At 40.1% G+C, this 25,669-nt stretch overlaps 1 pseudogene; it reads right to left on the bottom strand.

The window, feature by feature from the left end:
* The window catches only part of LOC147443816 (uncharacterized), a 108,366-nt pseudogene that overhangs the window by 348 nt on the left and 82,349 nt on the right, over positions 1-25,669 (bottom strand).

The following is a 25,669-nucleotide window of genomic DNA, read 5'->3' as shown; positions in this document are numbered from 1 at the left end:
TGAGAGAGAAGGTGCTCCAAGCACCCTTGAAGCAAGAGCTTGCAAACCGGATGTGCAAGCCCCAAAAGTTTCCCACCATTTCACTCCCTCTTGCATCCCGTTTTAATCTTTTGCAGTTGGATGAGCAAATGACTTTCTTTCAGCTTTATAAATGTCAAACTTGTCAATTAGGATGCCTTGCAAGGTCAAATCACCCTTGGTGTACCTGTCCAAGAATGTCATCCATCCTTCATGCACCTCGCTATCACTTTCTTGCTCTCTTTCTCGCCATATAGGATGCAACATGTATCCACAACATGTAACGGTGTGTGCATCATATTCCATCTTTCAATGCATAGATCCCTAATCTCTCTCATCTTTGCAGCATCAATGCCTTGCATGTTTTCAATTTGCTCTATCATGCGATCCGTAAACTCGTACATAAGCCCGGCCTCCCACACCATGGCCAACAATGCCCAGTATATGAACGGATATGCAAAGGACCATCGTCCCATGAATACCCACAAAAAGTACATTTGCAAGTCCATTTTCCTTTTGGGAGGCCCTTCACTGCTTGCTGCACATATTGCCACTCTGGACGCTTAGTTCGGTCCATTTGCAAACTTGCAAAGAATCCGGCTTGGGCTTGGAAGATGGAGCTTGAGCACTCCGCAGGTCATGGTTCGAGTACTTAGGCTGTTTGTAAGCCTCACCCCTTTTACAAAAGGGGCATTCTCATTCCAAAAAGTGATTAAGCCCTGCGCGAGAGCAGCCTCGGGGGTTTTGAATCTAGGCGTCCACGGGAAAGGGCTAATGCTCAACCATCAGAACAAAGCGTTTGCTCGTTTCCCGTTTCGTGTTTAAACGTATTTAGTGTTTAAACCGGGGGGGGGGGGGGGGGGGTAAAAGCACCCCGGTTTCCGGTAAGCGGGCTCCCTGCCACGTTGGCTCAGAGTCCGAAATCTAGACTGAGCCGGCTCTTGCAAGAAAGAGTCACGCCGCGCGACGGTTTAGACTTTATGGGGGCGGGAGAAGCCTGAAGGTGAGCAAGGGAGGGCGAGACTCGAGAGGATGGGCTGGCCGCTTCCCAAATCTCACGCTCCCTACAATGCCTGCATATAGAGACAACAACCCAACCCGCGTGACCAAAGTCGGTATGCAACCCAATTCGCGCAACCAAAACATTGCAATCGAAAAAAAATTTCCCCAAACTTTTGGCCTTTGACTGACCGTATGGAAAGTAATTCCGTACGCTTTCGTTCTCGAACCCATACGGACGTATGGTTGGCCAATCGCACGCTATGAATAGAACCATTTCATCTCGAGGGCCGAAAAAAACAGTGTCTTTGGAGACCTTTGCGAGATTATGAAGGACTGTTTTGGAAAAGTTTAAGGAAAATTTAGGTTATTTTGGTAAATTATGAGGGTATATGAAAATTTATACAGACTTCATGGGCATTGTGGTAAATTTCCCATATCTATTATACCATAGATATGGACACCTCCCCCCTTGTGGGAAAACGATGGACATCTTTTTACTTTGGACATGGAATGAACTAGACATGACTAGGGGCTTGGACGACTCGAACACCTCATATCGGGGGAGGGACATTACATTATAGAGGCTGAGGGGACTTTGACTATGTTGGACTAGGGCTTGTTGAAGGACTTACAATGTGCTGAATAAGATGCTAACAAGTGGGATTACTATTTCCACTTGGGTACACCAAGTTCAAGGCATGGGAAACATCTTGACATAGACAAATGCATCAGGCCGTTATGCCAATACTGATGGACTAATCAAGGAACGGCTGAAACTGTGGTTGCAACATGCATGTCGCAAAAGTTTCTGTATCCATGTTGTCATGATGACAACATGGATGCATCATGTCATCATGTCATCATGGATACAGAAACATGGACAACATGGATGCATCATGTCATCATGTCATCATGTCATCATGGATAATGCATCATGTCATCATGTCATCATGGATACAGAAACATGGACAACATGGATGCATCATGTCATCATGGATACAGAAACATGGATGCAGAAACTTTTGCGACATGCATGTTGCAACCACAGTTTCAGCCGTTCCTTAATTAGTCCATCAGTATTGGGAATCTCACTGTTCGGGAAAAATCATTTTCACAAACATACAAAAATCCGTCCCAGACAAATCATAACCGGAAATTTTACAATACTAGCTAGTATTTTTGCAAAATCACACTATTTTCCATGTATTTTAAGCGGAATTTTCTCCTTCTTCCCCTCCCCTCAACCGGCTACTTTGATTTTGCAATCGGCTCAAGGGTAAGCTGAGGCACACTTTTCCCGAACACTAATTGGGATACTAATGGCCTAATGCTTTTGTCTATGTCGAGATGACACGTTGTCGCAAAAGTTTGTGCATCCATCTTGTCATGATGCAAGCACAGTTTTGACTGTGAGCTTTTATTTTGCAAAAACAAAATGTGCTAGTTCACTATTGAAAACAAAAAATTGAAGCCTGGTAATGTTAACCCTCACGGCACACGGACACCCCATCACCTACGATGGACGTGTATTATGTATTTGGTAGAGTCAGGTACCGGGCTTGTCGGTCCAATAGGGAAAGGTAGAGTGATCGCCGATGAGAGGCGCACTTTAACTTGGACATTCAAGGGATTAGTTGGTTAAGCATGGGCGCCCAAGTGTGAATGGGGTGAGCTCCTATAAAAGCCAACTAAACCTAATTTTTACTCATTCTCTCATTTGTGCAATTGAAGAGTGCTCTTGCTCCATCTCCATCTTCTTCTTCTTCACCTCCTTGTGTGTGTGTGTGTGAGAGAGAGAGAGAGAGGGAGAGTGTGTGTGCGATCGAGCATTACGAAGGCACGACGGCGACGAAGCGGTTGAGCGCGGCACGACTACAGCTTCTTCTTCATCGCGGCGAGGAATCCACCACGAAGGCGAGCGTAGAGCGGTGAGTGACACACCCTTTGTTTTCTTGAGCTTGCTAGTTTAAGCTTGTTGTGTGCTTGGAGCCGTTTGTGGCTCGCATACGGTGTATTGGCAAGTCCCTTGCTTCGACAGTGCGGCAAGGAGCGCACATTTTTGGCGCCGCTGCCGGGGATATGCCCTACACTAAGCTCGGTTAGCACTTTACGCTTCCTTGTGGTGCAATTTCTATCATAGGAAAGGCAGGGAAGGAGTGTGTGGAAGATTTCTGTTTTTTGCGTTTTCTGCAATTGCTGTCAAGTTTCAATTTCTGCTATTGTCTGCGTTTTTTCAATTTCTGCAATTTTTGCATTTTCAAGTTCGGCGTTTTCAATTTCTGCAATTTTCTGCATTTCTGTCAATTTGTTGCAATTTCTGCGTTTTTTCTGCATTTTCTGCGTTTTTCTGCATTTTTTTCAATTTCTGTATTTTCTGCATCAACAAAAATAAAAAAATAAAAAAAAAGGGAAAAAAAAGTTTTTTGAGAAAAAAATTTTTTTTTGAAAAAAAAATAAAATTTAAAAGGAAAAAAATTCGGAAATTAAAAACGCGAGTGAGCGGGTGGCGAAATTTTTCGAAAATAAAAAACGTGACTCTTAAAACGGACGGGTTGGTTTGTATAAAAGATAGATCGGGATCGGGATCATTTTCCCAAGCCCAAGCCCAAGCCCAAGCCCAAGCCCAGGCCCAGGCCCAGGCCTCAGTCCTCTCATATATACTAGACTCACTCTTATATATATACCCTACTCCCTCAAGAGAGAATGAGAGCATGTGGGACAAGTCCTCCACTCTCCTCCTTTCTCTTCCCACTTGCACCTTTAGACTTTCTAGTTTGGGCCTAGTTCCCTACTGGAAATTGACAGTTTTAGGGATTCCGAGGGCATAGAGTGACCAAACGGAGGGCTGTAAAGCACGGCACGACCCTCTGACCGATACGCTCGTTTCGAGCTATCACACAGCCCATTCCACGACACGCTCTAAAAAATCTAGCAAAAAAAACAAACAAAAAACACGCTAAAAACTAGTCACAAGGCCTCCTAGAGCAGCTTTTTTGACACCTTAGGGTATCAAAAGCACATGCACTTACGTTCTGGGCGGGTGCTAGAACACGAGCATATTGAGAGTGCCTCTGTTCATACGGACACCCATTACCCATCCACGATAAGCTGTAGACCCTCAGCGGGGACACAAGGTAGCACCACCCAAGACCCTAAAATAGCCGCTAGTGATTCCTCCTCCGACTCAGAAATCATGGAAGCATACCCTAACCAAAACACTGAGAGAGAAGGCCATGCACCTCCCGAAGCTCCACAGCCTAGTACTAGTATGTTTAGCCGTTTCATGGAAACATTAGGTAGAGCTACTCGCTCGGAACCTGATGCAAATGAAGCACACGAAGAGGATGGGTTGGACTCTGACACACCTCTACGATACCCCATTGAGTTAAATAGTGCCTATGGAAAAGTGCTATATAACGCCTTATTGGACACGGGTGCTAAATACAATCTGTTATCCTATGGGGTGTGGTGTCAGTTAGGGAAGCCACCTCTATCTGAGAGTATTATCCAAGTCAAGGGTGTCAACAAGAAAAAAACTACGGTTTTTGGAATCTGGCACACTTCTGTCAGTTATGACAATGGGGTGGTAGCTCAAGACTTTTTGGTCATGCCTACTGGAACTATGGAGGGTAATATAAACCTAGGCCGCACGTGGATGATAGCCACCAAATGCACTATTGATTGGGGGACTGGGGGTGTTACAACGCAAAAACCAACTCTTAGCCCTACCACTCAAGCCATAGTCCCTGAGATATTGCCCAAGGAAATAAAACCCAAGACATTGCATGTCCAGGAGGTTGAACCATACGTCCCCATAGCCCGACTCTCTAGAGCTTCAACTGATGTAGTTGAAAGAAAGCTTGAGACACACAAGAACCATCCTAATATAACAGAGAAAACATACAAGTGGGTCCCTAAAACCTCTGTAGTGAGCATGGTTGATGCAAAAAAACGGAAACCTAGTAAGAACCGTACCACTCACTCCAAGAAAAGTAAAGAAACGCTGCGTTGGATTCCTAAACGACTATTGGAAGCCCAAGGATACTATGAAGGAAATGATCAAATCTGGGTGCCCAAACGTAAAGTGTACTCTTACCTGTCACCTGGCCCATGTAAACCCAATCCTATGGCTCCAAAACAAATTGAAAATTGTGGAAAGGAAAAAATCATGGAACGTTACACACCCGTTCTAGAGCTAGTTTGGGTACCAAAGAAAGAACGATTTGTTCCACCTAGCTCAGGAACAGGGAAATCAAATGAAGCTTCTTGCTCTTCATGTAGTTCCTATACGCAAATAGAAGCTTCGACACAACCTCCACCTACCACTGTACATATCCATCCAAGCACGAAAGAGTTTGCACCTTCCGGGGTAAGTTCACCACCTACAACAACGTTGCAAATAAAATCCTGGGAGAGTACCTTACCAACCTTGCAACTTGACAAGGCACCTAGGGTAATAGAAAACTACTGGCAAAAATCCTCACCTATTACCAACTGGAACAATTGGTTTCAAAGGGTGGCAAGCTCATTTCAAACAGTATGATCTACCCAAGGAAGGGGGGAGTGTTTGCTGACAGTCATCATTCACTTGCTTCCCTCTCAACCTTTTTCCCTGACCTCTCAATTCCAATCTTAGGGAATGTACATATAAAGCTTTATACTCACAAAAAACAAAAAAATAAAGAGCAAGAGAAATTAGCAAACGAGTATGCACAATAAAAGTCAAAACATTGACTCAGACCTACACATGTCACATCTGGTACAGTGAAACAAAAACCTATACCATGAAACACCTTTGATCCTCATCACTTGAGTGATGGAGGGTAGGTAAGATTAGTACGATAAAGTGTTTCTGTTTTAGAGTTGAGTGATTAACAAAGTTCTCTTTTCCCACTGATGTGCCTCCTAGAGGTATTGTTTGTATTTCATAGTGTGTACAGGAGCGTGTTGCTATGGTTAGGATTTGGACCTTCATGGAACCTTCAAATCAAGCGCGACCATCAACACAAACAGGTGTTTCTTGTCCATTAGCATTGCCGTTATCTTTTTGCATCCATGTTTGTCTGCTTTGATTGTGATTGGTAGCATACTATTCAGCGCATTTGTTTAGTATCCAACATTTAATTCAATGTAATGTTTTGTCATAATCACTTGTTTAGGTTTAAAAATCAAGCAGTCCGACTAAGCTAGTTTGACCAAGCTAGGTGTTAGAGATTTTCTCTTAATACCATGGGGAATGCCTTCCTAATAAGCAATGGTTACTTAGGTTCTTAATCCGATTTAGGCAGCATTGTATGAAATGTACTAGGGCTTTCTAGTGGGCTTAACCCTAGTGACCTTTAGCTTAAGTATTATAAAGGGAGTTTACTAATGTGATGAGCCTGGGGAGTGTAACAGTGTTATATGACCCCCAAAAGTTACAAAATTTAAATGTTGAAAATGAACAAGCAAAAAATCAAAGTGCCACAATGTAAAATTTTAAGCTGGAAGAGAAATCTTGGCTTGATTTGGTACTTCACTCACATGTATCGCCTATGGTACTAGAGCCCTAGAGGTTCCCAGTGTGGGCGCTTTTCCTTGAAAAGCAAAAAACCCAAGGCATACAAAATAAGCACACACATCATAATTGAATCAATGTGAAAAGACCTTGGGGGGTCAAAGAAAAAGTAATCAGTCAGGCGATGATTTCATGAGAAATTCCTTTTATGGTAGCTTAACTACAAGGTTTTCTAGGTATAGCCTCTAGTCAGCCCTCGAACATGAATACTTGGCTCTCGCGATTAAACAACTTAATTGACCACAGAAAATTAAGAAGCTTACCCATGGTATTAATATTCGATCTCTAGTGCTTTTCGACCGTCAAATTAGCGACCCCAGACTTGTTTAATTTTTTACCTTTACATCTGTTTATGCATTTGATTACATTGCAATTTAATGTTCATTGCTGACAAATTGTTTGAAATTCTTTTACCAATCAATGTGTCTACCTAAAACTGCATATGCTTTTTAAGAGAATGCAATTACTGTGCCAATGTTGTTTGATTTTGTAGTGACTGAAGAAGGCTAAGGACATTCATCTCAAATGCTCTTCCACCTCGACGACCCAGTTTCAACTCAATAGATTCCGAGGACGGAATCTACATCAGGAAGGGGGGCATGTTAACCCTCACGGCACACGGACACCCCATCACCTACGATGGACGTGTATTATGTATTTGGTAGAGTCAGGTACCGGGCTTGTCGGTCCAATAGGGAAAGGTAGAGTGATCGCCGATGAGAGGCGCACTTTAACTTGGACATTCAAGGGATTAGTTGGTTAAGCATGGGCGCCCAAGTGTGAATGGGGTGAGCTCCTATAAAAGCCAACTAAACCTAATTTTTACTCATTCTCTCATTTGTGCAATTGAAGAGTGCTCTTGCTCCATCTCCATCTTCTTCTTCTTCACCTCCTTGTGTGTGTGTGTGAGAGAGAGAGAGAGAGGGAGAGTGTGTGTGCGATCGAGCATTACGAAGGCACGACGGCGGCGAAGCGGTTGAGCGCGGCACGACTGCAGCTTCTTCTTCATCGCGGCGAGGAATCCACCACGAAGGCGAGCGTAGAGCGGTGAGTGACACACCCTTTGTTTTCTTGAGCTTGCTAGTTTAGGCTTGTTGTGTGCTTGGAGCCGTTTGTGGCTCGCATACGGTGTATTGGCAAGTCCCTTGCTTCGACAGTGCGGCAAGGAGCGCACAGGTAACTTCATCGACAAGCTTGAAGTAAGTGCAAGCAGGAAAATATCTGTTGACGTGCTAAGGGTGGTTGAGGATGGTCATATGGGTTGCTCTGCCTTTGGGGCTTGAGCCTCATGACAAGATGAGACGATGAAAGTTATGCGCGAGGGAGTGAACTTCGAACTCAAGCTAATGGTTAACATTTCAATCAACATTTCAGGGTTTCCTTCATACATTGCGAGGTTGGAACTCCGACTCATTGAAGTGGGATGCTAGCCTTCTTTCACACAAGAAGATTTAGAAAATTTCTCATGTAGGAAAACGGAGTCTTTTCCAGTGTTTTTCATACAATGAATAACATCATGAGCTTCTGCTCGAGAGGCAGCGCATACCTAGCTAGGTACGATTGGAGGCAGGGGACCCCCGGCCCCCCCACCGGGATGGCGGTCCCCTGCCCCCAATCGTACCTAGCTAGGCATGCGGTGCCTCCCTCACAGAAGCTCATGATGTTGAGGTAAGTCACAATGTGGGAATTATTGTGAGAATTTGTCCAAAACTTCTTGTGGATCATGCACAATTAGTAGAGGTTGGCTACCAAAGGTGAGCAGGCTACACCCTTTGACTAGGGAAAATTCCATTCCTCAACGGAGTGAGAGTAAAACAAAAGGGCCAAGACGTGTCTCCTTCTTGTACAAGGTGGCCTGTCCGGCCATATACATATGGTAAAATGGTCAGAAAATGCCATGTCCAGCTTCCCTACTCTTCCTCCTTGAGCGTATCATTTTCTCCAGAACATGTAGCTCCTCCCTCTCTCTCTCTCTCTCTCTCTCTCTCTCTCTCATGATGAAGGCAAAGGCTTCAACCCCCCATGACATCATTCGAGCGGAGATGAGCGCAGCACAAGAATGGCACAAGAATGGCAAACTACCTAAGCAATTATCTTCATCTTTCCCTTGATGGCTTCATCGAGCGCCTGCCTGAGCTATATGGATACCCAGCTTCCACATGGAATACACACAGTTATTGGGCAGATTCGCACTCCATCACACCAATTGAGAAGAAGAAGAAGAAGAAGATAATTTTTAACGTCTTGGGAAACTATCCCAAGAGAGTAGAGACTGATCTGGCTCTTTCTTATCTATTGAAGTACGATCATACAAGTGAACTTTCTCCAACTCCTTTGAAATGTATAGTATATCAAATTGTTGTGTATCATGTTGTAATGTTTTTGTGCGGGCATTCATAACCCCAAAGACAATAACAAGCAAGGAGCTTTTTTTTCCCCCTTCTCTCTCTCTCTCTCTCTCATATACATGAAATTGCACCTCGCACAGGGCGTTGATGTTTCATTGAACAATTTCACATCTCCTTGCTTAATTACTAATGAAGAAGACAAATTTAAACTATCCCAACATTCATGTGTCATAGGACAACTTTTCATCTCCTTGCTCTAATTACTAATAGAGAAGAAAAATTTAAACTATCCCAGCATTGAAATGTCTTGATGCAAATTTGCGGGTTTCAACCTAGATCTTTGTTAGGGTTTAGTTATCCACAAAGAAAATCCACTAAGTTTATACTTTTTGGTAAATTATCCAAGCTCAATACAACTACAAAGGTTATGTGGATGAGAAAAGAGACCCATGCATTTTTGAAGAAGGCTTGTCTTTACTCATCTCTCTCTCCCACTCATGTAATCACATTGGCTTGCACATACCCCTTGGACCTATCTACCCATTTGTGCCATCTCCCCAAACACAAATACCCCGACACATACATGCAAACACCCATACACCATCACACAAGCGTAGCTCACATCATGCAAACATACCATACATCCACACATATATTTATACATAAGCACCTATGCATACAAACACATATTCTATTCACACTTTGTCATGTGATCCTCCACCCACATGTGCTTACAAACCAAGAGAGGAAAGTGCTCAACATGGCTACATTAGAGGCCAAGATAGAAAACCTAGAGAAGAAGCTTGGGATTTTCTATTCAACGTGCTAATGTGTGTGTGAGAGAGAGAGAGAGAGAGAGAGAGAGAGGGAGGGAGCGCACGCAAATTGGAGGAAAGCAAAAATGAAAGGAGGACAAAAAACTTTATGCCGTGGCAACAGTGTCATCATGGACGGTGTAGGGAAAGGTCTGCTGACCTTTCCTCGGAATCCAAGCGACCATGTGGCGACCGGCAGAGGCCGAGAGCCACGTGGTTAGCGTGGATTCTGGGAAAGGTTAGCAGGAGACCTTTCTCGGCCGTCAGTGTGAAATTATTTGAGGGTTTGCAAGCCAAAGGTTTAATGAGCGTAAAGGTGAAGGCCATGCCACGCTGCGTGCAGGTTGGGATGCCCATGGCGAGTGAGTAGAGAAGGTGTGGTGCAGTTGGGGATGGGCATTTTCTTCTGTAGACCTTCAACATCGTGTAGGCATTGTTAGTAAGCGAGCCCTTGAATGCAAGGGTTCTTCTTCCACAGAGCTGCAACATGATGTAGATATGGCAAGCAAAGCCTATGCCGCAGAACTTGAGCATGGCAGTGAGGTTTCTTCTGCCTACACCATTACAGCCAACAATCCTTTTGCCACACAACTCTAGCATGGCTGTAAATTTTCTTCTGCCGTCGCAGGGCTTCAGCTTGGTGTCAGTATGACCAGTAAACAAGGAAGGTCTCGCACGTTTAGGTTCTAACGGGCCTGCTCTTTAATTAGAGTAGCGTTCAAATACTTTTGGTGGTTCTTGTGATTTTTTGATGTGTCCGAATATAGTGTTCTTCTGTATGCTGATCGGTCTCAATCTCAATGATTGTCAGTCTGTTCCTAATCTATGTAATTATATGTGTTGATGTGTCATGGTCTGCTGCTCCCAACTCGGTGTGACACCGCTGCAGGGTGTGACAGTGGAGCCTGTCATTCTTTGTGCTGAATTGTCTTTAATCTAACGGTTGAGTTTAATTACTAGAGTTAATGTGCTGCTAATGAACAATTAAGATCCTCTGCCCTGCGACCCTGGACCTTGACAACAATGTAGTTCAATAAGGAGTCGTGTCCTGTGGACATACCATAATAGAGCAACAATGGCGGTGTGTGATCGTATTCGATTGATATGGAAAACCCTTGGGGGTGATGGAGGGCGGAGACTCTGAGTATTCTGGAAACTTCCTCTTTGCAACCTTAACTCTCTTTTATGATTTGTTCAAGAGGATTTTTTGAAAATTCTGGTTATTTATTACTATGTTTTTCTTAAAATCTAGGCGGGACGTGCAAGAGCCCATAGAGGGACCTTTCAAGAGTGTAGGGGTGCCGCTAGAAGTTGCTACATAGGAAGTGTGTGACACAACATCCCTACACTCTTGAAAGATCCCTCTATGTGTCCAACCTAGAGAGAGAGAGAGAGAGAGAGAGAGAGAGAGAGAGAGAGAGAGAGAGAGAGAGACTCCTGAGTCCCAAACCCCTCTCCAAGGGCCCCCTATCTATCTTTAGAGAGATATTTTCATTGGTCCTAAATTGGTGCGATAAAAAAGTGTCCTTCATGCTAGCACTAGTCCTATTAAAAATATCCACTTATGTGACTTTCAGAGACTTTTGTTAGAACTTTTCCTACAATTCTTAAGGGGTCTAAACATAAAATCCTTTCATGGAGATTATGCCCAAAATAGAGTATGACTTGAAAAAAAAATGATAGATACATTGATCAAGGACTGATAGTGTCTATCCATGACCATCTTGAAGGAGTGATTTATCAAAAAGCTATGAATCTAACAAAATTCTCACAAAGGAAGTTCATATAAATTTCGATCAAGCTCAAATTGCCTTGGGAAATCCCTCTATAGGTGTGTAATGGAGCTATCAAACTTTTATAATACCTAAGTAAAGACTAAGGACATTATAGTGTCTATCCATGACCATCTTGAAGGAGTGATTTATCAAAAAGCTCAGAATCTAACAAAATTCTCACAAAGGAAGGTCATATAAATTTTGATCAAGCTCAAATTGCCTTGGGAAATCCCTTTATAGGTGTGTAATGGAGCTATCAAACTTTTATAATACCTAAGGAAAGATTAAGGACATTTGATAATAGTCCAAATTAAGCAAAAAATTACACTTTTAAGCAAAAACTATTTCTAAAAAAGCACTTTTTTCTTTTTTTAGACGTTTGAACTCAAAGATTACTCTGAAGCTTTATTGATATCTTACACCCATACTCAAGGAGTTTCATGAATATTTCCTATCACAAAAATAAATAAATTTATGGTCAAATCATTAGAAACTTGGCATGAGCTACTTTTCTACCCATTACAAGACTAGTGCAGAATGATTAGTATTTCTATTCACATTATACTTCACATTGATAATATTATATTGATGTCTTATATTGGTATCTCAGTCACAAGAGACCCTAAATCAGCATCTTTGAGCCTTAGATGAGTGCTTGCGCAAGGGCCTCTCAGTGAAGAGAAAACCGACCACACGATCTGTAATAGCTCCTGCAATATCAAAATTAACGTTTTTTTCACATACTCATAGACATAGCAACATACTTATCTTCTAGAAATAAAAATGATGGCACTATTTCCAAGTGAAACAACCATAGGCAACTCCCAACAACAAACCAGTAGACAACGATTTTTAAAGAGGCATCGCCTTATTAAACAAGTAGCATGAGTGCACAATGGCATCGCTTTTTGAGCTTTGGTGGATTTTCATCAACATATTGCATAACACATTCTTACATGTATAGTATATTTCTCTAATTAAAGCTATTATAGAGGTGATTAGCTATACATGGATAATGTGGTGACCCTTATAAGCTCCACCATATCCATCCACAACAAGCCCTACTCCATAGGCACAGATTCTTAGGTGGTGAGGTGGGTAAATGGCCACACCTTATTATACCCTGCCTAGCACGACTATAGAGTTACAAGAGGAGAATTCAAAAGGTGGAATTGAGCTTGCATACACAAATAAGAGGTCAATCTAGTCGCAAGAGCCCAACACCACAAAGTGCACACTATTTTAGAAACCTAGCTAGATGGTCTAGAACATCACATTTAGCGGTACCACCACCCACTCAAAGGGAAAGAGGGCCTACAAACATGCATTCACAATCCATGGAATGTTAACTATGTTCCTTTCCCTGCTTCAATTGGCACTAGCTGCACTTGAACTATCTTCACCTCACTTGGATTCACCTTTCAATTGACTATGTCTCCTTTGGACATGGAACCACTGAATAATCACACCTTTCACTATTGCAGTTGTAGTCTCTCCTTCCACAATCTCTTCCACCACCAAAATAGCCTCTTCCTTGATATAGCCACCTCTATGAGTATAATCTTCTTTACTACCGTGTGTTGATGGTGTAGTGGTTCCTTCTTCGTGCTCTTTGGACTCCATCATGCTATGTTGCTACCATTCCCGGGCTACCATTTATATTTTAGTGTTCACATTCGAATGTTGCAATTAGATTTTACAAATAGTATAGGCATAACCAATGGCATCACAATATACACTCATCACTTGTATGTTTATCACATTTGTACTGTGTACACTATAATTCTTTAAGTTATAATCTATCTACATTTTTGCATCTATTTCATTAGGTCATCCATGTGCTTTTTCCAAACCTTTTTTTTTCTAAGTTTGAGTAGTATCCACTTCAGGTTTGATGGAATCTAACTTTAAGGATTCAAATCTAGTTGTTTCTTCACAGCTACTTGCCTCCTTAGACTTCTTCTTCTCTTCCAAATCCAAGGCTCTAGTAACAAGATCATTGATATGCCTAAATATTTTTACATAATACGCTCTCTGTTGTGTTCCTTGAGCTTCCTTTGTCTTCTCCAAGCTGTGTGTGTTTTCCAACAACCCTAATTCCAACAATTGGTATCAGAGCAGGTTGCGTCCTCTCGGGCTTAAATCGCCAACAGCTCTAGCACACACCTGCTCACTTTCTCCAATTTTTGTGAGCTTTGGCAAGCGTCCGTAGGTCAACAAATATTCTCGGAGAACTTGTAGATCTTCGTCTGCTTAGATTTTTGATTTGGGCTCATTTCGGCCTCAGTACCCAATACATGCAGTACTGTGCAGGCTATTTCATCATTTTGTGTTGTTTTGTGCATAACAAGTTCCTTATAGTCTTTTACAGTTTGTGCTATATAGCACGTGTTGTTCCCGTTTCATTTCTCCTCTTAACGGACAATTTTCACATCAGGTGCAACATTTACCGTGGTGACAACAACACATGTGTCTAAGATGTTTGCTGTTGAGGATAGATAGGATCAGGACGAATACCCTATGTGGGCTTATATGATGCAACATGTCCTTGTGTCAAAGGGTGTCTGGAATATTGTGCAGGGCATTGATGTATGTCCTAGATTTGAGGATGTAGGCGATGATGAGGATGTTGTAGGTTTTGGTGCCAGGATTGCTACTGCAAGAGCTATTTTGCCTACGACTGAGCAAGCTCGTTGGGATGTAAAAGATGCGCAGGCTCATGCATTGATTGTGTTTTCTGTGAAGCGTACTATCACTCCTCACATTCGTTCATTAAAATCTGCAAAACAGGCTTGGGATATTTTGACTCGTCTTTATGCAAGTCGCAATGAGACAAAAAATGCATTATTGTGTAAAGAGCTGGAATAGAAGGTTATGCATGAGGAAGATGACATGAAAACTTTCCTTGATGGCATCAAGAATATCAATGAGCAACTTATTTCCATAGGCGAAGTCATTTCTGACAATTCACTTGTGCAGATTGTTCTTGATGCTTTGCCAGATTCTTATCGGACTTTTGCTAGTACTTGGAGACTCATGACCAAAGGAAATCCAAAAGTTTTCAAGTTTGATGCATTATGCACATTGATGTTGCAAGAGTCGCTTTTGAGAAAAAATAGGACTAGATAGTGTGCAATTGAACATGCCTTCATTGTTGCTCAAAGAAAAGGTGGTAACAGCAATGTAGCCACTTCTCATGGTTCTTCTGCGAGTAGAAAATCACATGTTCCTAATGTTTCTGCTGGCAACAATTCGTTTGGGAATTTTGGTGATAAGGGTAAAAAGAAGATGTGTTGCCATTATTGTAAAGCTAATGATCACTTGATCAAGCAGTGTCCTAAGTTGAAGGCAAAAGAGACTAAGAAGAAAGAGGCTGGTTCCACTACTAATGTTGGTTCTACTACAAAATGCAGCTATTGTTGAGTCTTCTGTGAAAGGAGATTGTGATGCTGATGTTGATGCCAAATGGGCTTTTAGTCCAGAGTGCACTTATTATCCTTTTGTCCATGATGCATGTTTGTCAATTGCTGCAGATGCTCAAGTGTGGTACTTTGACACTAGTGCTACAAATCAAATTCTCTCATTGTGACTTGTTTACCTCTCTTGAGGATGTCCCTCAAGTGAATTCAATCACTTATGCCAACAATTTCTCTTATCCGGTCAAGGGAGTTGGAAAGATTGTGGTTACTGCTACAAATGGCAGTTCTTTCACACTTGTTGATGCATTGTATGTACCTGGGATCAAGAAGATTCTTCATTCCAATCGAGGGGGGAGTATATGTCTCATGAATTTAATGCATATCTGTCTAGTCGTGGGATTAAACACCAATGTACAATTCCGTATACACCTCAGCAAAATGATGTTGCTGAGAGGAAAAATAGGTCTCTTATGAAAATGGAAAGATGTATGGTCAAAAGTCAAGCTTTGCCACATTCATTTTGGCTTGAAGCTATTATGTGTGCCACTATGTACTTAAAAGGTATCCTACAAAGGCTTTGCAGTCTATGACTCCATATGAAGCATGGCTTGATATAAAGATTGAGCACATGCGTATTTTTGGCTGTTTGGCATATGCTTTGGTGCCACAAACGTAGTGCAAAAAATAGGATGATAAGGCTATAAAATGTATTTTTTTTGGTTATAGTACTGAAAGAAAAGGTTACAAGTTGTATCATCCACAAACAAAGCATATCTTGGTTTCACAGGATGTTGTGTTTGTGGAAGATTCTGTTCAGCACTTGCTGTCATGTACTAGAGACAATAATGTAAGCTCACAGGACATTTATGACAATTTGTTGCCTCTTTTCAGTGGTGGAAGTTTGAAAATTCCAATGAGGCAAATGTATAGCCTATGGAGGTTTTTGGAAATGTTACAGATCAGCCTGTTACTAATGCAAATGTACATGATGTACTTGATGAGGAAAGGGTTGAAAATGAGCAAGCTAGAGGTATGCCAAAATGGCTAGTGCCTACTTTGCATGACAGTAAATTGGATGCACCTTCATCTAGTCGTACTCATTCAGGTTCTTGCCATGCATCTTATGCATCAGATTCTTATGCTTTGGGTATGTCTATTTTATGTGATGTTGAGGAACCTCTATCTTTTGATGAAGCACAAAATTCAAAAAATTGGATGGTTGCCATGCAATCAGAATATGATGCACTTATAGAAAATGACACATGGACTTTATGTGATTTGCTTCTTGGCAAAAAGGCTATTGGTACAAAGTGGGTTTACAAGTTGAAATGTAAGCCGGATGGTGAGATTGATCGCTATAAGGCTCGATTGTTGCAAAGGATTATGCACAACAAAAAGGCATAGATTATGAAGAGGCTTTTTCTCCCACTTGTCGTATGACTATTGTGCATTTTTGATGTGCATTGGTAGCTCATTTTGGTTGGGATGTACATCACTCAGACATTGTTATCGATTTCTTGAATGGTGACATATTTGAGGAAGTTTATGTAACGCAGCCTCGTGGCTTTTTCATTAAAGGGCAGGACGATAAAGTGTGCAAACGTAAGAAAGCTTTGTATGGGTTGAAGAAATTTCCTTGTGCTTGGTATAAGAAGACTGACACTCAAATGAGGCTTTCGTAACAGTACAACAGAAAGCACATTGTATGTAAAGCGTGAGAGTGATGTAGTTCTCATTGTCGTTCTCTACGTGGATGATTTGCTGATCACTAGATCAAATGAGAGACATATTGCTAAATTTAAGGCTGATTTCAATGCTACTTTCAAGATGAAAGATTTGGGGCATTAGGAAGAGGATGGGGTGTAGGGGCATTAGGAAGAGGATGGGGTGTAGGGCATACAAGTTACATAGACACATTGCTATGTAAGTTTGGACTTGAGGGTTGCAAACCTATTGCCACTCCCATGGAATTAGGTTTGAAACTGAATCTTCATGATTTTGGTGATCCTGTCGATGTCACCCTTTACCAAAATGATGTTGGTTTCCTTATTTATGCATACAACACGAGGTCGGATATTTAGTTTACAGTCTCACAGGTTAACAAATTCATGCATAGCCCAGGGTCTAAGCATTGGCAAGCTATCAAGAGGAATTTTTGCTACTTGAGTGGCACTTTAAGTCTTGGGTTGTTTTATCCCAAGGGGGGATCATTGCTGTCAAACTTACATGCTTTTTCGGACTAAGATTGGACTGGTTGTTTTGACACATGGGTGCGACAAGTGGCTTTTGTTTCTTGCTTGGCAGTTCATGTATCTCATGGTTGAGCAAGAAGCAACCTACCATGGACACTTCTAGTTGTGAGACTGAGTACACGGCAATCTTCACAGCTACGATTGAGTGTGTATGGCTTAGACGCCTTATGGCTGATTTGGGTGTTGGACAAGACACTGCCAACACTATCTACACTGACAGCCAGAGTGTATTGACAGTTGTGAGGAACCCAGTTTTTTATGCTTGAAAAAAGCACATTGAGGTGCATTACCCCTATGTCAGAGAGAGGCTCTCAGCAAGAGATATCAAATTGGCTTATGTGCCAACACACGACAACCTTGCAGATCTTTTTACAAAGGCATTGTTTCATGAGAAGTTTGAAGCTTTCCACAAAGCTTTGCGCTTACTCCCCTTTGTGGACTGATCATGTCCTCAGGGCATGGCACTTCCCTATTCTCTATGTGTCTCAACTCTCGTTCACTGCATCACTCACAGGGGGGATTTGTTACCATATACATGTGGTAGTGATGTGTGTGAACACACTTAGGACCGCCAGGGAATTTTTCCCCTCATTAGGATTTTTTTCCCCGTGCATTGTATAAACGCCCATCACTCTAGGGCTATCTATCTTTCCATTGCACACTAAGTATTACACTCTCTGTTGTGTGCCTTGAGCTTCCTTCGTCTTCTCCAAGCTATGTGTGTTTTCCTGCAACCCTAATTCCAACATCTTCTTCAACATTAGTGTTTGTATAGTCCATCTTCAACATCTCTTTTCCTTTGATGATTTTATTGGACTATCCATATTACTGTCCTTATAGCTCAAATTTTAATCTCAATACAAACGGACAAGAACTGTAGATATGGCTTTTACATGGATCACGAAAGCTAAAAAGGAGCATGAAACATGGGTTTATGATTCTAAAGAATAAAATATTTAATCAGCCAACTTATTGGACGTAGCTAGATTTGGTATCTATAAACAACCACCCAACTGTGCCATTTTTGGATTATCTCAAAATTGATGTGGAATCGCAAAATGGTTGTGAGATAACAAAGTAAAATAGATGAAATGTTGCACATCTTAGTAGAAAAAATGGTGATTAGAAATATCTATAATGAGAATTTTAAACTTTAACAGAAGTGAAATATTCAGCATAAGTAAGAATATTCATCAAAACAATGATTAATATCTTAATCCAAAAATTTGTAGCACCTTTGTTTAATCATTCTTGAAGCATGAAATCCTAGCAAAAAGAAAAACATAAACACACATACCAATTACATGGTTGAAAAACGCATTATGGTTTTGAGTTTTTATTCTAATCTATGAGTGTAAAAGAGAGTGAAGCACATAGGTGTGCAAAGGGGTGAAAGAAGCAAAAATCCTTCCACTTGATTAATTTCTAATAACAAAAATGATGCTATATGTAGTTCATGGAAGTCCCCAATCTATACAAAAGATTGAGAGGTTCAATGAAGCCCATTAAAATGCCTTGATTTGATGTCTTGATGCAAACATTGTTGTAAGTTGATTACATGAAATATCAAATGTATACATGAAATGAGAAGGAAGCTCCAGTTTGTAAAAAAGTTTCTCAACTTAATTGAGTATTTTGAATGGACTGCAATACCTTGGAGACAAGTCAAGAGCTGTTTGAGACTTCAGACTTTTTGAATGCTCTACCACCTTGAGAAAAACCTCATCACCTTCCAAGAAATTGACCTTACGATGGTTTTTATCACCATACTTCTTGTATCAATCGTGTGCTTCTTGAACATTTTGGTGAGCTAACTTCCATATCTCTATTATATAGTTATAGATGAAATCCTTGACTTGTTGAAGTTTTCTAGTTTCCAACTGACCCTTAATCAATGACCTAGGTTGACAACCATATATTAGAATGAATGGAATAAGTTTTGTAATCACATGCTTGGAACTACTATAAAAAAATTTTAAAAGTTGGGAGATAATCTTTCCAATCTATTTGTTTCTTCCTCACACATACTTTCTTGAGATATCTTCAAGCACCTGATTAATGCATTCAATCTGACCGCCATCCATCCTTGGACTACACAATGTAAGTAGATTGAGTTGCATGCATAATCTCAAAAAAAAATCCCTCAAAAAGTGATTGTTGAACTTTGGATCCTAATCATTTTCTATGTTACTAGACAAACTAAAAAGCCTCTTGATGTTATCTACAAATGTTGGGGTAATCCTTTAGCTTACACTCCATATGTGACCAATCCCTAAAGCCAAGCACACTAGAATGCACCCTATGTGCACAAATACAACCTCCTACATAGGAATCCCCAATACATGCTTCTCATGCTATGCACACATGATACATTTTGTAGCCCACGTGCTACTTGCACTTTATCATTTGTGGTGCATATCCCTCTCGTCTTTAAATCCACCTTCCATCTTGATCCTACATAAGGCCACTATGTTAAACTTGTAATCTCTCTCTCATTCTAATCAATTAAAAAAATTTCATTTCATTGTATTGACTACATTCTTTCCAATATACTCACTCTCTATTGCTATGGTGCTCATACAATGATGAATGCCACGTTGGTCTACCTACCATAGCACTTACATGTGGTATCAAAACTGATATAATATTAATACTTCCTCATTACAATGGTTAGATCCCTAAGTTGGACTTAGTGCTCTCTCTCTCTCTCTACACATATGGAGTTGAGTCATAACTCTTTAAGTTGCTACTCAATTTCAATCACATATCTAGCATTGTTTTTTGGGCACGTCTATATAGCCACTACCCTTTCCAATGACTCGTGGTAATTGGATTGAGCATTAGGTTGTGTACCATTTTTTCTTCTTCACTTTCTTGATTGTTTGCATTGTTTTAGCTTTTGTTGTTTCATTAGGAAAATTTTGAACTCATTTTTGGGCCTTTTAAGAGTGCCACATCATCAAAGTTGTACAAAAGAAAGCAACCCGGTAGACCCCTCTAAATATTTCTCAGAACCCCATGATATGACCTATCATTGGAAAGCGTTTAAAAAATGGATTCTAAAGAGATAAGGTCCGAAAAGCTTGGATGACTTCTATGAAAGTTATGCCATTTTTTTTTCAATCAACCAATTTTTGTTACTGTTACGGTAATCTAAAATCACCTTTTTCTAGATCTATATGAAGGCAATGTCCGATACATGCATGCTATATATCAATAGATATCATTTGAAGAGTAGATTCTAAATATCCAACCTCCGACAAGTTTGGATCTTATTTACAAAAATTTTACCGATCCCCACTTTTTGAAAGCTATGCCACATCAACAATTCTTACAAGGCCCAAAAATGAGCTCAAAATTTTCCTAATTTCTTCAAGTCAATTTCACTTCAAGGAAAGGCCTACAAGTGGTGGATGTCACTAAATCTAGAACAAAATCCTACAACTTGGCATCATTTTCAAATCATGTTCCAAAAGAAATTTCTTCCCAACAATGAAGAGAATCTAAATTGGCAGGCTAGGATGAGTGCTTCATTGCATTTGACATCCCTAACCAATTACATTCCATGCTACCAAGAGACGATCCTCAATAACCTCAATGAATATCAAAGATTACAGATATTCCTATGCCAATTTCACCCTGAAGTAAATGCTAAGATCACCCACTAGCATCCTAAAACTCTAGAAGATGCAATTTTTGAAGCTTTAGTATACCATGTGGATGATGAGGGGGTACAAAATATACAAACGACAATGGATACTTGCACTGATTCTCACAATAATCATAATTATAATCTCCTAGAGTCTTTTCATGATCAAGAAAGTGAAAGAAGGATAAGACCCTCATGGTTCTTTGTCTACAATAAATTTTTCTAGGGCCAATAAAGATCATTAATTTTCAAGTGTCTTTTAGATAAGCATACCAAGCAAGATTTCCCCTTTACCAAACTTACAGAGCACACAAAATCCAAGGGCAATGATCAATCCATAAGTAAAGGTAAGAACAAGGCCCTACACACTATTCGATTAGTTACAAGTTAATCCATTTGCAAAGTTTACTCAGATGGAATTCTCTCACTCCATGGAAGTAGATGAGTGCTTACAACTTCAATGTGATAACAAATAGTGGATCCAAATAAAATAATATGCATGCATGGGTAAATCAATGGGCACAAGGTGTATATACTCATTGATAGCTAATTCATAGTTAAGACTCATACTAACTAAAATGGAAGTTTGAATATCTAGTCTGGTCATCGTTCAAATGATCATATAGTCAAAAGAGAACAAAGAATCAAACAATGCATAAACCAAATTACTAGATAGATAGGTTTAGATGCTCAAATAACCAGGTTGCTAGATAGAAAAATGAGACCTGGTTTTAGACTTCATTCAAACGATTGGATTGAAAATGAATAGACAAGTTCATATTATGAGACACTAAATGAGAAAACTCAGAATGTAGTTTAGATTGTAGAATATAGTTCAAAGTAGAATGGAATATGAATGGTTTAGATTCAGCTTTGGATACAAGGTTACAAGACTCTAGAATAATTGACGAACAACCTAAATTTTTTCCTAAATTGAGACTCATGACTGGCCTTTTTGGTTCGATCCTTTTTTAAAATCTTTGACACTTGGATAAACAACTATAGAAGGTCATTTGTATGCTTTATCAATTTCCCCAACTTGTCTTTCCAATAGCTCATCATCTCTTTGAAGTTGGCTAGGTCTTTATTTAGCTCAGCATCCGTGTCCTTCTTTTCAATGTTCTTGAGTATAGTCTTCTAGACTACCCATAGATCATTACTATGATCATTCTAGTCTCAAAGTTGGTTAGAAATCTTGACATAGGCCATTTCATCCACAGATTCATTGTACATTGGGTAGAATGCTGGGTAGAACATGAGGAGTTCATCTTCTTTCATAGGCAATGCATATATTAAGACAGAGGCCATTTGATCCACATATTCATTGTAGATTGGGTAGAATGTTGGGTAGAACCTGATGAGTTCATCTTCTTTCACAAGCAATGTATATATTAAGACAAGGGAATTTGGCACAGTTACAATATAATGCATTACATTGTCATTCCCTACCATCATCATTTTCTTGGTTATCTTGACCAGATGGATCAACCTCTTTAGAGCCCGTTCTTGCTCTTGCATTATCATTGTGGTCACCCTACCTCCTCTGCTACTTGATGCATTGTTTTCTAGTAGTACCACCACCCTATGATCTAATATCTTCCTAAAAATTTGGAGTTTGTAAAGTGTTTCCTTCATTTCATCCCTGATTACCATCATGCACCTATATGCTAGCCAATTCCCCAATAGGACTTCTAACCTTTTGTATTCATCATAGCCTTCTCATCTAGAGAATCCCTTGTGAATCTACCTTGAGAATTAGATATTCTAGAATTTTATCTAGAACTTGAATGACATTGGGGTGAGAAGGTAGCTAGCATTCCTCTTGATCATGATATTTATGTGCTTTCCACTTAGCCACCATTCTCCTAACTTGAACATAAAGTATTTTGAATCTCTTCAAATTTGAGTAAGCATCATCATCGCATGTATAGTTGTGGATCTGTAGCTTCTTCTCTTGCCTTAGCTTCTTCTTCAGACTCAGAGATTGTGTTGAGAAAAGGGAGTCAGACTAAGAGTCTAAAGCTCTCATTATTTGAATTGCTTTCCCTTCACCCCTATGAGTAAAAACCAGCTAATGCTGCAGTCTATTGGTTGTCTGGATTTTCTCAGGATGGTTGTTTGGATTTTGATTAGGTTGATCCTCTCAAGTTTGATCACGCTGCTCCTTGGATTGATCTGGTGTTTGCTCAACCTACTAGCCAATGGTCCATCTTTGATTTGGAGCATCTGTATCATCATCATCATTGTGGTTTGAACTTTGAACATAATCTAGATCATGCTCAGTGGTGTCATCTTCATCCTATTTATGTGCTAGCCCTTTGTCAATGTCTTGGCTTGCTTGGAGGTGTTTGATCCAATGCATTGATGTGTTTGGAATAGAATCTTCCAAGTCATTCTTCATGTTTTTCATGGGACTTCTTAATTCGTCCAAATTTAGGGTTACGTTTCCTTCAAAATATGTGATATCTACTAGAGATTGGTAGATATACTTGTCTAAGAATTCTTGCTTCGTGACATTGTTTGTGGACTTTAAAATATCAATATTTTCTTGCTTTTGGCTGAGCATTGATTCATATTCAATATTTTTCTTCTTAAGATCTCTTACCAGATTTTGTTTTGAGCAATCAGATTAGAGTTGATCACCCACAATTTTTCATAATCCTCTTTTAGCCCTTTGATGGCCTTCTTGTATTGCTCCCCATTTTCTCGTTCTTCTTGAATAATATTTTGGAGCTTAAGGACCTTAAATTTCCATTAAGCTGTGCTATTGACCTCTTATGCAAGGTGTTGCTTTACCTTAAGTAGTTCAATAGACTCCCGACTACTTGGAATTCAATCATTTGGGCGACTACATTTACTATGGTATTCTAGCTTGTTTGGATAGTGGATATGCAACCATCTGTTATAGAGTTGACATGCTTCTTATCACTATCAAATCTCATAATAGGTATAGGGTAGGTAAAGCCAGTAAGTATCCAGCTATAGTTCTCCCACTAGTGGTTGTTTTTATAACACCTATAATCTATCTAGTAGTCATTTTAACAACAGTTGTAATGGTTGTGGTAGCTTGTGCTATATAGGTGCTGATTGTTGCTAGTTCAAGTTTCTATGTTTCTTTAATCTGGCTTGGCCTACTTGGTTCCCAATACATTTCAATAGAAGCTTTGGTGTAGTGGCAATGTTGGCTGGTGATCTGCCCGCCATTTCAATTGACCCTTTAGCCTGTTTGTCTTCAAACGTTCTTGATTTCTTCTTTACTTTGCCTTTCAACATGTTCTAGGATTCCTTTGAAACCTTTTTTTTTAAAAATCAATCATGAGATAATGTTTCTTTGTTTCTAATATAGTTGCTTCATATCGGCCTTCTAGTTTTGCAAATTTTAGTTCTATGGCCGTGACTCTAGGATTAGTAGGTACACAAATTGTCTAGTTGACAAATTTCCATTTGTACCATGCTTTGAATACATGTTGTGTCTTGGCTTTTCATGTATGTGTCATGACACTATTGACAATATACTGCTCACATAATTGGGGAAATTCTTATTCAGTGCTCATGTCAGCAACATATTGAAGATCTTTTCAAACACGCAGGTAGGATTTTTTTCCAGGCTCAAAGCTTTAGCAACAAACTTGTATGTAGACTTTTTTGGTAGATTTGACATTGGTATGCCATGTCCTCTAGAACATCTTTTGGTCTTGAATTTTGGTGTTTCGTTAAAAAATGTATCGATTTCGTTAGTTGTAGAGACTATGGGGATCTGATGATGATAAGACTATCTAATTATATGTGCAATCAGAGCAAAAGTAAGCTAAATCTCCTTCTTATTGTTGACAATAAAAATGGTCTTTTTTGTGTCAAAGGTGTCCAACACCTACTATATCATTGACATATCTATGGGAATCTTGGATATTTCCATAAAGATAGTCATAATCCAATTGGTGAGCAATTCTCTCTCTCTTCATCTTTAAGCACGTACTTGCCAATAGCTTGGTATGATATGGAAAATCTTTCCTCTTCTACAATTTTCTCTAGCACCTACTTCATAGATTTAGAAGCTTTATTCTGACCCATTTCAAAAAGATGACTCGCTTGAAGACTCGTTGGAACTGCTTGAAGAAGGAAGCAAGGCAACAATATATGCTATTTCTTTGGGTGCAGGTAAGAGCTTCTGTGGAGATAACACTTTGTGTGCAGAGGTGGGAGATGAAAATGAATTAGGGTCATGAATGCATCTCATCATAGTTCTAATTGGATCCATGAATGCCCCACTCTATTCATGCCTCAAGAGAATCATACTGCGAGATAAAGTGCCACTTAAGTAGCAAAAGATCTTCTTCATAGCTTGCCAATGCTTAGAACCTCGGATTGGAATGTCTCCTCACATAATCACTCTTAAAATATTAGAATAGCTTAGTAATTAGCATGTAGAGGAGATGAGCATGCATTGGAGCTTGGCTTTTTGGTTGGATTTGCATCACAAAGCCAAGAGTTGTTGGTGTAGGTTTCCCTTCTCACAAGATTGGAATAGATGATGAGCTTTCCATTAAATTTTGACAAGGAGATAGTCTTCTTTACTTCACACATGAGCTTGTGTGAGTGTGTGTGTGTGATAATGCCTTGCAAAAATCAGCCCCCTCTCTCTCTCTCTTGGTGGACCCCTCATGCTATTTCCTCTTGCTGGCCCCTCATTGGCTCATGCCAAGCTTAGCCAATAGGAGATTAGTAGCATAATTTCCAGCCTTGTGACATGTGTCCCCCTTTCCCCTTTTGTGAGAGCTTTAGGTATTAAAATAATTCAATTAAACTCTCATCGGACCTCTTAGTCTTCTGACCA

Source organism: Adiantum capillus-veneris, chromosome 13 (assembly GCF_014529385.1).
Source record: "Adiantum capillus-veneris isolate H3 chromosome 13, ASM1452938v2, whole genome shotgun sequence".
Lineage (NCBI taxonomy): Eukaryota > Viridiplantae > Streptophyta > Polypodiopsida > Polypodiales > Pteridaceae > Adiantum > Adiantum capillus-veneris.
The sequence above is the reverse complement of the archived record's forward strand: the minus strand, read 5'-3'. Positions and strand labels throughout refer to the sequence as shown.